Here is an 18445-nt window from a genome sequence, read left to right on the forward strand (position 1 = left end):
TTAAAGTGACTGATTCTTACTGATGTGGAAATATTACTGAAAGATTCAACTCTGGGAAGTCAAAGAGCACAGAGAACACTGATAAGAACTGAGAGGATTCAGGTGATTGAGATGAGGAGCTTGAGGAAACATCATTTCAGTCTGTAATGGAAAAACGAATGGTGTGGGGGTGAGGGGACACTTCCTTGAGCTTTTCCCTTCTGAACCATGGAAAAACAACTCTACCATAATTAATATACTTTTTGAATTAACTGTATTTCATTAATAATTCTTCAAAAATCATTGTTCATCTATGTTATATATCTATCTCTTAATTAACTAGACTGTTCCATTAATCAGCTCATCATTCCATCTCTGACCAGTCTATATGAGTAGAATCACTGTATATTCAAAAACAATAAATAACAAACAGGGCGTCAGGGCTGAGCCGCACACTCGGATCCGAGGCTTCGCGGTCAATGGCTTATTTGTGGGCCCCGCCGCAGCCGACCCGGCTCCTCGGTGGAGAGACAATGGTGGGCCGGAACAGCGCCATCGCCGCCGGTGTGTGCGGGGCCCTTTTCATCAGTTACTGCATTTACTTCGACCGACCGCAAGAGACGGAGTGACCCCAACTTCAAGAACAGGCTGCGAGGATGAAGAAAGAAACAAAAGCTTGCCAAGGAGAGAGCTGGGCTTTCCAAGTTACCTGACCTTAAAGATGCTGAAGCCGTTCAGAAATTCTTTCTAGAAGAAATACAGCTTGGTGAAGAATTACTAGCTCAAGGTGAATATGAGAAGGGTGTGGACCATCTGACAAATGCAATTGCTGTGTGTGGACAGCCACAGCAGTTACTGCAAGTGTTGCAACAAACTCTTCCACCACCAGTGTTCCAGATGCTTCTGACTAGGCTCCCAACAGTTAGTAGGAGAATTGTAAGTGCTCAGAGCTTAGCTGAAGATGATGTGGAATGAGAAACAAATATCAACATAATGATCTCAATTAAAACATATTTTTAAAATCTTATCTCGGAAGATGATCGGTTCTGGGGGAGTAAGGGCAGATGAGCTTGTTATGTACTGTCCTCCACAGTGAAGTCTACCAAAGTTAATTTTTACTTTGTGTAGATCCATTTGTCTGTTTTATTTATTTTTCCCAGTGAAAAGTGTATTTTGATAGAGAGCTTTTCATTTTATAAATACACTATGAATTACTGAAATATGCATTTTGTTTATTCTTAAAATGTGTAATTAGAATGTAATTACATCCCATTACTTACATTAAAAATACCCAGTGCTCAGTTTTGAAAGATAGGCCCAAAAAAGTGTAGAAGAAAACTGAAGAATGTACTGTTTTGTTTTACATCAGAAAGTTGGCTGGAAACTTGTGTTCATCAAAACTGAGCATTAAAATAAGAGATTATTTCTTTCCATTTAATCTCTTAAATATGTGTAATGTGCTGCTATGCTATAGTAACAATTTCACCCCCACCCTTGAAATGTTTTCTTTAAATCAGTGGGTTTGATGTGTTCTGGATATTTATCTCCTTGTATTTTAGATACATGTAGTTGCAGATAGCACCAGGAATTAGATGTCTATACATTCTTAATCTGGCTAAGTAAGCTTTACCAGTTAATGTCTGCCCACTTGCCTCATATATAAACTGAGGAAATGGGTCTGCTAATTCAGCTTCTAATTCCTTTGGTTCTGTGCAGCATTTTCAAATCCCTCTTTCTGAGGGAAATACCTGTTTGGGCAGCCAGCCCTTGCATTTTTTTATACTCTGAATTGTGCATGCTTGCCTGACTTATTTCTAAATTGGTTTTTTAAAAGGTATAACGTGTTGATTTTCACTGAAATCATGTCACTACTTTTGTAAATTAACCTGAAACGTAACCCTCACAGTAACTGGGACGATACGCTTGTAAAAGTGTTTGTTCCCTTTTGCTTTTATCCTCAGTGTACCTCCTTAATCCCCTACCAACCCTTATCTTGTATGAGAGTAAGGTGTAACTTTGTGGCTGAAGACTTGAATGAAGATAATTGGACCTTTTATTCTCTAAATAGTGACATATTACCTGCAGCCACAGATGGAATATCAGACCTAAGAATAAAGATCCTTGGTGCTTAATAAAAATAAATAAATAAATAATAAAATCTCCCCCCAACCAAATATCCTGATGCCCATGTTATCTTTTCTGATCCATAATCAGTTATAATTTGGGTGGTCTCCAGCTTGATTTGTGCTGAAACTGCCACTCAGGGCAAGTGGAAGGGAGTCACTAGGAAGCTGGAGTGAGACAGGAATTTGTTACTGTTGTTGTTTATTTGCTTAGTCGTGTCTGACTCTTTGGAACTCCATGGACTGTAGTCCGCCAGGCTCCTCTGTCCATGGAATTTTCCAGGCAAGAATACTGGAGTGGGTTGTCATTTCCTTCTCCAGGGGATCTTCCTGACCCAGGGATTGATCCTGGTCTCCTGCACTGCAGGTGGATTCTTTACCACTGAGCCACCAGGGAATATTCTCTATCAGACTGAGATAACGATCAGGAGAACTGTGCCAACTATAGGGATTGGTGCAGAGCAGGAAAGGAGGTTGAGTCCTCGTTTCAGACATCATTTTTGGCCAGATATGGAAGCAACAGTGGGAGGTCTCCCTCTCCATGACTCTGGAGACCAGGGACATAAGGTCACCTTCAGAGTTGAACTATCAATAGTAAAATTCACAGACAATGGATGTGATTAGTCACCCGTGGGAGTAAATCAAGAGACTGAAATGCATGGACCTCATGAAACTCCAATCAAGGGAGGAAATTTGGATGTAATCAGAGGAAGGCAGATGCAGAATGTGAATGTCATTGCATAGAAGATAATCAATTGAATTGCCCATCGCCTGGGGGAAGACTGGGTGAAGGTGGGTGAGGGTGTGGGTAGAATGGGAAGTGGTCAGTGTGGACTACAGGAAATAAAAACCCCAAGGCATCTTAACTTGGTAGTGCACACCCAAGCCCTGTGCGGGGGAGAGATTCTGCCTTTTGTGGTTGCTGTGGAACAGGAGTGCCTCTTCTCATCTCTCTTCAGTATCCCGTGTGCCCTATGCTCAGCATCTGTGTTCATTCTGATTCTGGGACTAGCTGCCCTGGGCAGTGGACATAAGCTTTCAGTCCCTGGGAAGAAATGTCTCCCACTATAAATTTCTACTTTGGCTATGAGTAACCTCCTGGATTTGAGTGATTCAAGTGACCTTGAATTCAGAAAACTTCTGGAAACCTGATAAGGATAAACACTGGAATTTGGAAAGTGGTCAGCTCCTCAAGGGGATGCTACAGCAAATCCTGGTGGGCAGCTGCAGCCTCCTTCCAGGAATGCATTGACCTCATCTTCAGTCCTCTGCTGCCTTCCTTAGACAGACCACAGTATCCACTTAGATCAAGGATTCTTAACCCCATCAGAGCCAGAGACCTATTTTTAAGTGAATGCTTTGTTAGGTCCTACTTACTATCTGGAAAAGAAATTCACAAATTATAAACCTCCTATACGTGCTTAGTTGCTCAGTAGTGTCTGACTCTTTGGGACACTTTGAGCTGTATGTAGCCTGCCAGGCTCCTTGGTCTATGGGACTTTTCAGCCAAGAATACTGGAGTGGGTTGTTACTTCCTTCTCCAGGGATCTTCTCGACCCAGAGATTGAATCCCTGTCTCCCATGTCTCCTGCACAGCAGGCTGATTCTTTATGCGCTGAGCCATCAGGGAAACCTCCTACACACATCTTTCTAAAAGTCAACACAATGTCCTAATGATGAAGATAAAGAAAAATTATTGATAGAAGAGGAATAATTTATAACTAACTAATATGTATTGGAGTATATTAATATTTAGGGAATACTAACTAGGAGGTAGAATGAAGCAGTTGCTTTGAAATCTGAGTGAATGTGACAGAGACAAATGTAATAGATAGAGACACGTTTGCTGACAACTCAAATCAGAATAGCGAAATTGCTGGTAGCCAAATGCTTTTCTGAAATTGTGAATACTGTTGGTAAAGTTCTGAACAAACACAGTGCCATCTTCTCTTCCTTTAAAAAGGATTAAGAGACATTTACAGAAAAATCAGTGTATATTAAAATACACAAAAGTAACTTATGTTTCCAAGTAAAATGGGATTGAATTTCACACCACATAATTACAAACAGATTTTCCCACACAAATATCCAGTGTGACTTCTGAAGTTTGCACAGGACACACGACACTTGGTGCACAAGATCAAATAGCCAGCACCCTTGGTTCCACTCATTAAATGCTACTAGTGCCCCTCCTAATAACTGTGACAATCAGAAGTTCCCCCTAGAGTTTCCAATACATCTCCTAGAAGCTGGTACCTTTCTTACTGAGATACACTGATTTACGTGAACAGAAAACAATGAAGTGAAGTTGTTAGTCCCTCAGTTGTGTCTGACTCTTTGCGACCCCATGGACTGTAACCTGCCAGGCTCCTCTGTCCACAGAATTCTCCAGGGAAGAATATAAGAGTGAGCTGCCATTCCCTTCTCCAGGGGATCTTCCAGACTCAAGGATTGAACCTGGGTCTCCTGCATTTGCAGGCAGATTCTTTACCACGTGAGCTACCAGGGAAGCCCCAACTTAAGTGAACAGGAAACAATATGAGGGCCCAATAAGGCAAGTGTGCCTGTCCTATGGCACAATCATTCCATGGCCTGACATGGCAGGTAACTTCAGCTGGCAGAAAGAAGGGACAGGATGGATGAAACTGGGGAGAGCATGTAGTGCTAGAGGGAGAAGCAGAAACACAGGCAGAACAATAAGTCAGAACTTATGAGGGGAAACCAGGGTAACAGTTCACCTCTGGGACTTGGGCCAACATACACAGAAGGGTCAACACAGAAAGAACTGTGACTCTGGGGCCACATGGGTGCCCAGGTTTGTTGTTGGTGCCAAATATTCCAGATCCGGCTGAAGGGGAAGAATTTATGTCAACAGAGGAGCCCAAAAGTAATGACTTGGTTCCTAGAATGTGGGTCTGGGAATGTGACATTTCCAAACCCATTATGACAGCCTCAGCCAGAAATGACTCAGTGTAAGGCATGGGCTTAAGTCTTCTCAAAAGTAGCAGCTGAGGAGAAAGCAAATACAGAAGAGACTAACAGCCGCAGTTTCTCAATGCCACGTGATTGAAGAGGGTATGCTACACAACATTTGATTTTCTTATGTTAGTGTTTTTTTTGCCCTCACTTGAACATAAATGAATCAACTCATTCTTCAAACAAAAAAAATACGCGTTCAAGAGAACAAGATATGAGCATTCACAAACCATTCCTCAAACCACCCCCACACCATGTATGTGCTGCTTTCCTGTGGGTGGACATAAAACAGCTGCTTAGAACTCAGACTTGGAGCCCATTTCCAAAAGTGGGGTCATGAAGGCGTGGCCATAAATTGCAACAATGCTTATACTGAATACCACAATTTACAAGGGTAAGTACATAACTTTGCCTGGAGCCCAGACCAAGGACAACTCTTCAACCCCTGCTTTGTGACTCAGGGGCCAAACAACACTCATACAAACCAGATATTCCCTAAAGACCATCTCAACAGGATGATGCCTCATCTCCCGTGACTATTCCCAAAGTCCCATCCAAGACAATTATCTAATCTTTGCTCAGGATTCCAATTACCTAATGTTTTTACTTCATTGGATTGAGCAGGCTCCTTTGTACATCAGTTCCTGGAGGAAAAAAAGAAAAGATGCTCTCATTTCAATTACCACCCTTTTAGAAGTCTTATTACTTCATCTGTTCCATGTTCATTATAGGGGATGGTCATGAGAACAAGTTCAACTTTAGGTCTTTGATGGAATATATTAGCAAAATTGAGTTTTAAAAAGAGAGAGAGAAATGGCATTCTGTGCGTGAATAGAATTTTCCATTTCAGCCTGTAAATTGAAGAAAAATACTGAAGAAATTATCTGCTAATATAAAATATTCAGGAAGATAGCTGGCACTATTTTTTCTTCTTCCAGAAGCTTTGATCCAATCATGGTTAAGGTATTGCTGAATTACACATGTGAGGTCCCAGCTCATTCTGCTGACCTCTCACTTGTTCTCTGACCCAGATGCCTCCTATTTCCCTTTATACGCCCTCCTCCCAGCGTATCTCTGTCCCTAGCTTTTGAGCACATGCCTGGGTAGATTTGGGGGCCCCTTACCTTTTGGTTGTTCCCTTGGTGCCATCAATCACGGATTTGATTATCTGGTATGGTAGTTCAAGATCTGAGAGGCCACCAGAAGTAACTCTGCACAACACACTCTATGAAATGGATGAGTTAATACTCATCTAAATGTATGAGTTAATATATTTCTCTGTGCTTTTTCCTATATGAATATGTCCTTAGGATTTTCTTCCTGTGTATGAAGGCGAAAGTGTTAGTAACCCAGTCGTGCCTGACTCTTTGTGATCCCATGGACTGTAGCTCACCAGGGTCCTCTGTCCATGGAATTTTCCAGGCAAGAATACTGGAGTGGGTTGCCATCCCCTTCTCCAGGGGATCTTCCTGACCCAGGGATCGAACTGGGGTTTCTTGCATTGCAGGCAGGTTCTTTACCATATGAGCCACCAGGGAAGCCCCATCCTGTGTATATCTCAATTTAAAAACTTAAATCCAGATCCACGTCCTTATCTAGAAAGCTTTAATGGTTCCCTGCTGCCCACAAAATCAAGATCCTCTGTGTTTTTCCCAACATACCTTTTCAACAAATCAACTCCTCTAGACATAATGAGAGAAGATGTGCAAAGCTGTGGCTGGATATATAGCCTTTGGGCTGGAATGCCAGCTCAGTCACTTAGAGGTTGTATCCTCAAGTGAGTTACTTAAACCCCTCTATGCCCCAGTTTCCTCCACTGTAAAAATGGCTTAATAATAGAAATAATTTGAATTGCAAGAGAATATATGTTAGTTGCTGAGAAAAGAGTCTGATACATGATAAGCATCATCTACTATTATGATTATTATTATTCACTACCCTCAGTACACTTGCATTTTTTTATTTTTGTACTTCTTCTTACAGTTTCTGAAATGCTCATCCCTTCTCTCCAAATTCCTCTAAATTCTTCCCATCCTTTAAAGTCCTTACCAGATTTTTCCTTTTCCATAAACTTCCCTGGCCTGTGTAGTTCACAGTGTTCTCATCTTTTGTGCTGCTGCTTCTGCTAAGTCACTTCAGTCATGTCTGACTCTGTGCGACCCCATGGACCGCAGCCTACCAGGCTCCTCCATCCATGGGACTTTCCAGGTAAGAGTACTGGAGTGGGGTGCCATTGCCTTCTTCTTTTGTGCACCAATACACAAATTATCTCTTCCAATCATTTTGCATATGGTCATTTGTTGCTTCATAGCACTTATATTGCTGCCTATGGTATAATTCACATATAATTTCACCTGGTCTCCCCGAACTGGCCTGTGAGTCCTTTGAAGGTAGGAACTCAGGCTGGTTTTTGTATAAAGCTCAGCACCCGGTAGACTGCCTTCCCAATTGGAGCTCAATAAATTCTGTTTATTTGACTTGATTAATCTGCAGGTTGGACATAAGTCTGCGAGATGCTTTTGGAAGTGGGGAGCTAAACGGAGTGCAGGAGAGTTGGAACCTTGGTTATTCGCTTGTAGAACATTTATGGAGTGTCTGTGCAAGGCTCTCTGCTTCCACCTTTCATCTGACAAGTGTCACCCCCACCACCATGAGGCACCAGGACTGTCTGATTAGAGGATGAGATCAGGTGCTGTGTTTGGCCAGAAGGGGCAGCCTTGGTCACTAGAAAGGCTTTTAGAATGGCAGTTTTAGGGGGAGGCAGGGACAGGGTTCCCAGTCCTGGCTATAACATAAACAGTCTCCTAAACTGGCTGATCTCTTGAAAAAGTGAAAGTGAAAGTCACTCAGTCGTGTCCGACTCTTTGCAACCCCATGGACATCCCCATGGAATTCTCCAGGCCAGAATACTGGAGTGGGTAGCTTTTCCCTTCTCCAGGGGATCTTCCCAACTCAGGGATTGAACCCAGGTCTCCTGCATTGCAGGTGAATTCTTTACCAGCTGAGCCACAAAGGAAGCCTTGAACTTTCTTGAACTCTTATGCAAAGATCTTGGATCTTGTTGCAAAACTCAAAAATGATATGAATGCTGTGTATTATGCCATCATACTGATTTTACTTACTTACTTTAATCCAAGTTACACATCTATTTAATAAAAATAGATTTCCATGGCTTGAAAAAAAAAAAAAGTCTCCTACAGAGCAGGTACTTACACAAGGAAGTTTTGTAAATTTAGATCTTTCTTGCTTGGTTGCTCAGAGTTGCCCCTGGCTGGAGATTTTTGGCATCTCAAAGGGCCAGGGTCAGATAAGAAAGACGATCTAGCCTGGTATTGGGTCAAGACTTTCAGGTTCTAGTCCAGGCTTTTTTACTAACTTCCTGAGTGACTTGAACACTTATGTCATCACTATGCTCTCAAGTTCCCTCATCTGTAAGTGAGGGTGTTGGATGAATATGTAACCTCTAGGGTGCCTGTTATCTCTAATATTCTATCACCCTAGGAGTGTTCTCTTAGTGAAGTCCTAGGCAGCTACAAGGTGAGAGACAGAGACCTCCTTCATCTGGAGTTAAGATTCTTCTGGCCAGTGGAGCTCAACTGAGTCAGTCCCTAGGGTATGTGATGATCTCATTTACTGGGAGTGGTCCTGCTTACAAATCTCAGAATCCTTCTCTGTCTCCACCAAATCTGGGAAAGTAAGGATTTGGCAAATAGGATAATGAAGAGATGTCAGGGTAATAATGAGGCAAAAGTCTTAAGTTGGGGCCATCTCTGTTTATCAAGTCAATGTCCCCACCTCTGGATTCTCACTGAGTGTTCCCTCCTCGCAGTCCTGAAGAAGGGGCTGAAGTCACAGTCGCTGATGAGGGTGGAGGTCTAGGGATGTGAAGCAAAACTGCACTGAGGCTTGGTGTCAGGTGTGCACACGTGGTCAGAGAACCCACACAAGCTGTGGGCTCAGCCCTATTGATTCATTCCTCTGGCCTTCCCACCCCCCTACACTGGCAGAAGGCACTCCCTCCTTTCAGCACCCAGATGTCCTTGGCAACTTTCCTCAGATGCTCTGACTACTTTTGCCTCATTACTCCTTCCACTCTCAGCTTTAGCTCAGACCAGCCCCCACCGCCCTCCCACTCCCCGCCCAGTAATTCACCTCCATCCCCCACCTAAGGCAGCCAGTCTGCCTCTTTTACTTACATCATGTTCCTGGGGCATGAGATCACTGAGGCCATGTCTCTTTGAACCTATGTGCCCATTCTGTGCCTGGAAAATCATGCTGAGGAGAATATGACTGCTGCTCTCAGGGGGCACTGTGCTGGGTTACAGAACTCAAGGAATAATATGGCAATCACGTAACTGTCTTGGGCAGAACTTGTACAAGAATAACAGTTCTTGTAGGACAAGTGGTCAAATGTGGAAACAGACATCTGTCCCACGTATGTATTTCATAGTCTTACTTTGCTTTCCTTCTCCTGGCAATGCAACAACCCCTGCTGGGTGCTTGGCTCTGTGACTCTTACTGAAGGAATATAGGAAGGAAGAGAAAACACATGGCCTGAACCTCCAAGGAATTTACAGTCTGGTCAGAGAAGAAGGCATTCAAACATTTGTGAGTTCATAGGGCGATTGAGAGTAAGAGGACTTTACCTGGAGCCTATGCTGAGTTTAAGCATCTAAAAATCCCAAGTTCATTTTTCTAGTAGATGATCCATAATTACCTGATTTTAAAAGCACACAGGACAACACCCCCCTCCCCCCAAAAAAATGAAGAATTAAGCTCAACTTAAAAGACCTGGGCTGGAGTCCTGGCTTTTCACTTACTGTTTGTGTGATAACAATTATCTAAGTTCCTTGATTCTCAGTTTCTCAGTCTTGAAAACAAGGAGAATCATTTCTCTCCTACTTATCACATAGCATGGCTGTTAGGATCAAATGAGATAAGTATGTGAAAGTTCTTTATAAATCATAAAGCACCATACAGGTAAAAGGTATCATTAATGTTTAAAACCAAAACACAAGTCCATATGGAATGACAGAACATAGTTTATTGGAACCTTATAGGTATTTGCACAAATGTTTTCCTCTTGCAGATAGTGAAATTGAGACCCAGAGAGATTAAGTGGCCCAGGGACAACATTTAATCTGGAGCACAGCCAAGACCAGAGGACAGCCTCCTCAGGGCTCTGCCCTGGAACTGCTGGGGGAGCCAGGCAGCCAGAGTCCAGTGCTTCTCTCTGTGTCTGTGATCCCTGGGGCCCAGTTTGCTGCAGGCTGGGGCTCTTACTTCCTCAGCCGCATGGACGATACTATATGGCTAACTGTGGCTTTTTTTACTTCTTCACTCTACTCAGCTCCAACCCCTGTTTCCAACCCCTACCACTCGGCCGACCCCTATGAAAATGGTTTCCAAGAGGAGTCTGTTGGAAACAGACTGAGCAGTTACCATCAGCACCAAATAACTGCTGCCCCTCCGGAAGAGGCCCAGCAATAAGGTGGGGACAGCTTGTGTGGAAATGTGAGAGCCCTGGTAGCCAGTCCAAATACTGAAGACAAGTTTTGTGAGCAATGGCTCTTTGAACAACCATTTGCCAAAATGGCCCACATTCTTGTAGGCAAAGATTTAGGTGCAAGTTATGAAACAAATGACACAAGGGTGGCTTCATAGAAGGGTCCCCAGCATATTGGTGAGAGGTGGGCCAGAGGGAACTGGGCCTTTTATCTGTTTTTTTCTTTCCAGCTGCTGCTAAAAGCCTCTGATGTTACATGCATTCTTTTCTCTCCCAATCTAGAAGAGAACCTGGAGACCAGCTTCTGCAAGTCAGGCCCACGTCTATGCTAAATGTCACCTGCAGCACTGTAGGAAACACAGGCTGCTGCTTTCAATGAAGGCCTCCAGAGGACAGTGCCCAGACAATCTCTGTGACCCATTCTAGTTCAACTGTTGTCCAGTCTTCAGAAGTGGGCCTCACAATAACCTTAAGATACCACCTTAGAAATATGTGTTTATTCCTTCTGGCTCCTACTGATTAGAGGTAGGGAATAGCTGCTCACCAAGTTCTCCATTTAAAATCATGCTTTGAAATACCTGATCATAATAAATGCATCTCCTTAACCTATACTTATCTAGACCTAATAATTTTAAAAACATTTTATGTACTTACTTGATTATAATCTTCAACTCATATAATCCCTGCTACCTGACCCCTATCTCTTCAATCCAGTCCCCTAAAAAAAAAAAAAAAAAAAAAAAAAACCACCCCTGCAGTGCTCCCTTCTCCTTTCTAGGCACCCACCACCCTTCCCTTCTTAAGAACCTTTCCATCCTCAATTCACTAACATCTGAACAGCTGCACAAGCAGAGTGTTTAATTTGGGAGCAATGTCTGTGGGAAGCAACGCATTTTAAGTTTCCAAAGTAATGCAGAAGCTTAATTTAGAAAGTCATAGGACAGCCCTCTTGGTTCTGGAAGTCACAGAAATTATGGATTGCACTGCAGAGCCAACCTGCTTGATGATGTTAGCACTCTGCAGCACTGGGTTTTTCTGCAGCAGTTTCATTTTGATTTCTGTCCAGAGACATAATGGGGCAGTCCAGTTGAAGCATTTACTCCCTGAGGAAGGGGCCTATGTCCTGTTCAGGCTCTCCGTGTGGTCAGGGCCTAGCAAGGGCAAGCAAATGGCTAGTGCGTTTAAACGTTGGATTGTATTGCCCGTTTGGTCCCTACTCCCTACTTTGGTCTTCAACTAGATCCAAACAGGTCTCGAACTAGGAGATGATAATGGTTACCATATACTGAGCAGGAAGAGGGATGATCGGATCATTCCACCACCACCTTCCTTGGCTCCAGGAGGCTTAAAGAAAGTTAAAGTGCAAAGATTAAAGAGTCTCACGTCCTACCAGATCAAATGTTAGAATCTGCCTCTCAGGGACATAGAAAATTAGGGTCTGAAAAATAATGAGAACCTGGATAGAACAGGATAGATTTGGACATAGGATGGATCCTGGGAGATTCATCCTAACGAGGGTGTGAGCACAAAATGTAGAAATGGGGTGGACACTTTCCCACCTCCATCTCTGCCAATCACAGTCACAGTATTTGGGCCTGGAACTGAGACAGCGCCTGCTGAGTGGCATTGCCCAGAGCCATCTGCTACTATACATGCTCAGGACCCTTACAGGGCCTCTGTGGAGTCCAGGCAAGGCATCCTTTTGTACGATACTAGAGGTGCGTCTTGACTGCCATGAGATGTTCTGGAAAGTTAAAACACACACTCAGTTGTATTGCTTGAGTCCCTAGGGCCCAAAAACCCAGAAAAAGAATGCAAACTCTGTGTCCTAAAGGGGGTCAGATACATACTGTGTGATAAGCTAGAGGTCCCCAAGTGTCAGTCTAGAGAGAAAGAAAGACAAGAAGCTCCCCAAGAGAAAGTCACTGTGAGCAAAAATACTCTGGCAGAGTAGACCAGGTCCAGCCGGGGCACCTGAATATTGGAGAACAAGAGGTTTCAAACAGAGGGCAAGCTGAGTCCTTCCCCACTTTCTCACCTGGAGTGCCTCAACTCCCAATTCTATGAGTTCCAGTGAGTTCTGGGCTAGAGTTCTTACTTAGGAAACAACAAACTGTGTCACTAGAGAGAGGTACAACTATTCTGGACCTGAAAGACCTTAGGCTGCTCAGGGAGGGAGATGACTGCCGCAGGTCAATGGTTTGGAGGAGGTGGGCAGCAGCTTGGCAGCAGACAATGGACAACAGAGAACTGCAGGCTGGTGAGGGCAGAAGGTCTGCAGGACAGAGACAGAATACACACAGAAGATGTGATTGAACTGTAAGTTGTGGCAGAATTAGCCACTTTTGCTGTACAATATATTTTAATTTTTGAATACGATATATTCAAATTAATTTTGTGTGTGTGTGCCAAATATTGAAGTCTTCAGAGCTCAGTTATAATGGTTTCATCTCCATTTATTTTTTATTAACATTTACTAGGGGCTTCCCAGGCAGCACTAGAGATAAAGAATCCACCTGCAATGCAGGAGACGTAAGAGACACAGACTCGATCCCTGGATGGGGACAATCTCCTGGAGGAGGGCATGACAACCCACTTCAGTATTCTTGCCTGGAGATCCCATAGACAGAGGATTCTGGCCGGCTACGGTCCATAGGGTCGTGACGAGTCGGACATGGACGGAAGGGACTTAGCACACAGCAACACGGCATTTACTAGTGGGCCTAGGATGTTACAGAGAAATAACAAGAAAGAAGCATAGGCAGAAAGATTTATTCAGAGAAAATGGAAATTGCAAAAGAAGATACACACAAAGAGATACTGAAAGAGTTTGAGAAAAGGAATTAGAAACAGAGGAAGAGATAAAGCAAGGATAAAAAGGGAGAGAGAGACTTTTAAAGACACCCAGGACCAGTTAATGTTCCACTAGAAGCTAGCTGGGTCCCCTAGGATGAAAATCAGAAGAGCCCGGATTGAGCCTCCCAGGATTAAGAACCTAAGAGAAACCACAAATGTTCATTGCTTTGTTTATCCGGAGGTTTTGGCTCCTGGCAACCCGGGCGCTGGTGTTCTGATACACTGCCCGAGCTCCCCCTACTGGCGGCTCTGCAGAATCTCACCATCTGGGTCCAAAGTGGAGTCAGATTACGTAAGTTTTCTCGAGCTTTACCCACTCTTCGATTTTTCCTTTTTTTTTTTTTTTCTAAATTTCTCAAGTTCTTGGTTATCCGAAGCTAATACTAGGGCTTGAATTCCCTTACTGATTACAATCGTCCTTACGCCCAATGAGGGCAGTCCTAGAACACTCCGCCTAAGGAGGGTGCAAGCAGGAGGCTAATAAATAAACATTAAACATGTGCCACATACAAAGTGCCCTGCAAAGGCCTGAAGCGAACTCATTTGGCCTTTAGTCTTCTCGCTTCAAAAGTGACTGCTAGAATTAAAACTGGCCTTCTGAGGTTGGGCTGAGGGCACTCCGCTGTCCAGTGCTGTCCAGCAGAACCAGCATTCCAAAGTACATCCTGAGAAGAGCCCACCAGGGCAACAGTGATGACCCCTTCCTCCTTTTTTCCTTTTCTTTCTCCCCGTTTGTCTTCTTCCTTGCATGAAGAGGAGGAACTGCTATGTGCAAAGCCCCTGGGACGGGAAGGGACATATCTCCCCAGTGCCAAGCTGATCTTACTAAGAATAACCTTTATCTCTAGGAGGAAAGGCAGAAGATCTGCTTCTCTCTTTCTCTCCACCACCTCCCCCTCAGGTGGATTTTAAAGGGGCAGCACCACCCACTTATAAGAGTATACTGAGCCCTGTCTTTCATAAAATGCTTAAGTTCTAAGTCACAACGTCTGGAGAGGGGCAATGTGGGAGAAGAGAACTTGAGTCCAGAGGACCAGGTGAGGAGGTGAGGGAGGAGGCAATAAAGAAATGGAGGGCAAGAGAAAGAACAGGACACAGGGATCTCTGTTACACTCTGAGCCTGGACTTCTGCAGGCCCAAGCAGACTGACAGGGGTAGTCAGACCCTTGTGGGGAGGGTTTCCCTGGGGTGAAAGTGGGGCCCCCACTATGGCTGTACTTGAGGATCACCTTGGAGGGTGGGACAGATTTCCAGACCTCTAGCCAGGATGTATGCTCACAATAAGGAGCCCTTGTTCCCCCTAATCCCTCCACTCAGAGGTTAGAAATCCAAACCATCTCTAAAAATTGTTTTTCTTTCATAAAAGTGCTGCTTTTCTCTTAATGCAGAAAGTATAAATGTTCCAAAACAATAGGTCAGAAGCACAGCATTGTTTTCAAAGACTCCGGAATATCAGAAAGGATTCTCTTCACTGACTGCAAACTGAACAAATTTTTACAGTGAACTGCACTGCAGAAAGCAGTGAATAGCCCTCAGAAAAACGGAGTCTCTTCTTCAGTGCCCTGTTCTGCCCTTGCCCCCTCTTCCTTTCTCTCACCCACCTCCCCTCCCCGAGCTTTTTGCTTTCCCCTGATCGCTGATTCAGACTTTCACTCGCACTGTCTTGTGGTCTCTGCGCTCTGGCTTCCTTCCCTACTCACCTTTCATGTCCTCCTGCACGTCGTGCTTGTCTGGGCCAGAGTGCCCGGGTGAAAGGAACAGGAAGAAAGGATTGCCATGTCTGCTTGGGATCCCTGATGCCCTGAAGCCTTCTAACATGGCAAGTGCACGCCCTACAGAACGTGAGGAAAGTCAGTCTCTGGGTCTTTCTTTACTCACCACTCAGTCTACAAACCACCTCTGGAAAGTTACTGGACACTTGACAACCTGTAAATTTCAGTATCTCCTGTCTCGAACAGCCCTTGTCCACTCCTACCATAGGAAAGTGTTTTAGTGACTCAGGAGTCAGTAGGAGCAGAAGGGCCTGGGCAGGCACTGCATAAATACAAATAATGGTTATTTATCACAGATGAGAGTGACTCATAAATATAACTGAAACTGGCCCAGTCCTGCTACTACTAATAAAGGAAAAAACCCACAAACATAAAAAAGTAAAAAATAAAAGAGGTATGCTCTGCAGATGTCATTTCTCCATATTCTATAGCTAAATAAATTGTAGCAATTTCCAAAATGTTCCTGGAGAAGATATGCTTTTGTAAGAAACCTGCTCAGCCGCTCTGTGGTGTGGGGCTGAGCTGCCTACGACCAGCAGAGGGCAGACTTCAGTTATAAACGGGAACCTGCAGTGGGTGGACGGTGGGGAAAGGGCAATTTAGGATTCCAAGGTTATAAACTGCTTATTCCATGCTACACATACCATCAGAGATCACAGTCCAAGACCCTTGACAGGCTATGAAGGACTAGATTTCAAGGAATCAGTTATAAGCAGAGAATGACATAACTGGAAATGTTCCTTTGTTTATAAGAAAAGGTGGTTTCTACATATGTCCTCTGGCAGCTGCAAGCTGCTATTAACCGTGAGTCACTGCAGTGACTTGTCCCCATCCTGGTCTGCCACAGCCCTTCAGAGCCGCATATTGTTTACAGTGGAGATGTTTGGGCTTTGTATCTGACTTGGAAAAGCAGGTACTGTTTCCAGGACTTGGTGAAGAAGGTCCTGCTGTTGGTCATTCCCTTTTGTTTAGTGAGCATGGAGAAACCTGCTCCCTGGGAAACAGATGAGAATGAAGACCATTAGAAATGTTTATTTAAGATTTGAGCCAGCCTAGCAACCCCACTTCTAGATATATCCAAGAGAATTGAAAACATATGTCCATACAAAAAATTGGGCAGGAATGTTCATAAGCAGCATTATTCATCATAGCCAAAAAAAGGAGAAACATCCCAAGTGTCCACTGACTGATGACTGATTAAGCAAAATATGGTTTATCCATACAATTGATTATTCAGTCAAAAAGGGGGGAAGGATTGACATATATTACAACATGGAAACCTGGAAAACTTCATGCTAATTCAGGGAAGCCAGTCACAAAGGATCACACATTGTGTGAGTCCATTTGTATGAAATGTCCAAAATAGGCAAATTCATGGCAACAGAAAATACATCAGTGGTCGCCAGGGACTGGGGTAAGGAAGGGCTGGAGAATGACAGAGTAGCTGGTTTCTTTTGGGATAAAAATGTTCTGAAAATAGACAACGGGGATGCACAACTCTGCAAATAAACTAAAAACCGCTGAAGAGTGAATTATATCTCAATAAACTGTTATTTAAAAAGATTTTTGGGGGGACTACCCTCATGGTACAGTGGTTAAGAAACTGCCTGTCAGTGTAGAGGACAGGGATCAAACCAGGTTTGATCCTTGATTCAGGAATATTCCACCTGCCTCAGAGCAACTAAGCCCAAGCACCACAACTACTGAGCCCACGCTCTAGAGCCCACAAGCTGCAACTACTAAGCCCTTGTACCACAACTAGCCTGTGCTGAAGCCTGTGTGCCTAGAGCCCGTGTTCTACAACAAGAGAAGCCACTGCAATGGGCTGCCTGCACACCACAACCAGAGAGCAGCCTCTGCTCTCCACAACTAGAGAAAGCCCACCTGCAGCAACAAAGATCCAGTGCAACTCCGATAAATAAACAAATAAAATTTTTAAATTAAAAGAAAAAGATCTGGGGGACTTCCCTGGTGGTCCGGTAGCTAAGACTCTGCATTCCCAATGCAGGGGGCCCAAGTTCGATCCCTGATCAGAGCCCACAGCCACAACTAAGAGTTCACGTGACACAATGAAGAGCAAAGATGCTGCGTGCCGAAACTAGAACCTGGCACAGCCAAATAAAGAAAAACATTTTTTAATTAAAAAATAAAATGAGATTTTGAGCTGGGCAGATGTTACTAGAGGGAAACTTAGAGCAGGAAATATGGAGACTATAAAGAGAATATTTGATTTTAGGAGAGACAGTCTTCCCCTCAAGCTAAAACATATTTTGTATGAAAACAGCAGATTTAGTGCAGACTGAAAATAAAGGTAGCCAGACTCACTGCAGGAAGCAAGGAGAATTATCCACAAAGTAAACCAATCCTGCATCTTCTCCCGCTGACTAACGTGTAAAGGGCTGACACCTCTCTGATCATGCAGTCATGGGTGCTATTTCACTCAAGGCAAGAGGGCCACCTTTGTGTTGACGTCATGGTGACCCCTGAGCAGAGAGAAATAAGGGAGAATCACACTCTTCAGGCCACAGTAACAGGAAAGACTTCCCAAGCTCTCAGGAGCTGGTGAAGGAAGGTGATAATAGTTAAGTCACCAGCTCAGTTTCCGGGGGCTTCACAGTCACCCTGAGTCCCGGGTATATTATTAAAAACACCTGCAGAGTCTAGAAGCTCGTCCTCTGTTCCTCCTGTTGCCCCCACAGCACCTTGAAGAGCCTGAGCCTGTAAGAACTTTTAGCAAATACCTGAAAAAAGTGGAGGAATGAAGAAATAGATGAGCACACAGGTGAAAAGCCCCAGTGAAATGCCTTGGGATGCCTGGGGCCATGGTCAACAGCCTTGGTCAACACATGAGTAAGAAAGATAAGAAGAAATGACTTTATTCACCCACTCTTCATCAGAATATAAAGACGATTCACAGACCTCTGGACCTGCCTTGTTGAGTCCTGAAGGCAAGGGCAAGGTTCCAGGCACACCTAAGCACATCCTCCTAGAACAGGATGCTTGACTTATCTTTCATTTACCACCTTTATCCAATTCCTGGACAGAAACTGTAATATGTTAATATCATTGTGTGCTAGTGAGTCAAAATTTGTTTCACTCTAAGATGCACTGTGAAGAAACTCTATGAGAGTGTATGCCTTTTAAAATGTGTTCACTAATTTAAAACAAACAAACAAATGAAAAAGCACCTTCCTGTTCTGTAATTGGTTATGGTGACCAAGGAAAGCAATGAT

The 18445-nt window shown here is 43.9% G+C and overlaps 1 pseudogene; it reads left to right on the plus strand.

Moving 5' to 3' along the window:
* The first annotated feature begins 512 nt into the window (after positions 1-512).
* LOC122445594 lies at positions 513-954 on the plus strand (annotated as a pseudogene).
* Positions 955-18445: the final 17491 nt, after the last annotated feature.

The sequence above is a fragment of the Cervus canadensis genome, chromosome 7 (genome assembly GCF_019320065.1).
Source record: "Cervus canadensis isolate Bull #8, Minnesota chromosome 7, ASM1932006v1, whole genome shotgun sequence".
Lineage (NCBI taxonomy): Eukaryota > Metazoa > Chordata > Mammalia > Artiodactyla > Cervidae > Cervus > Cervus canadensis.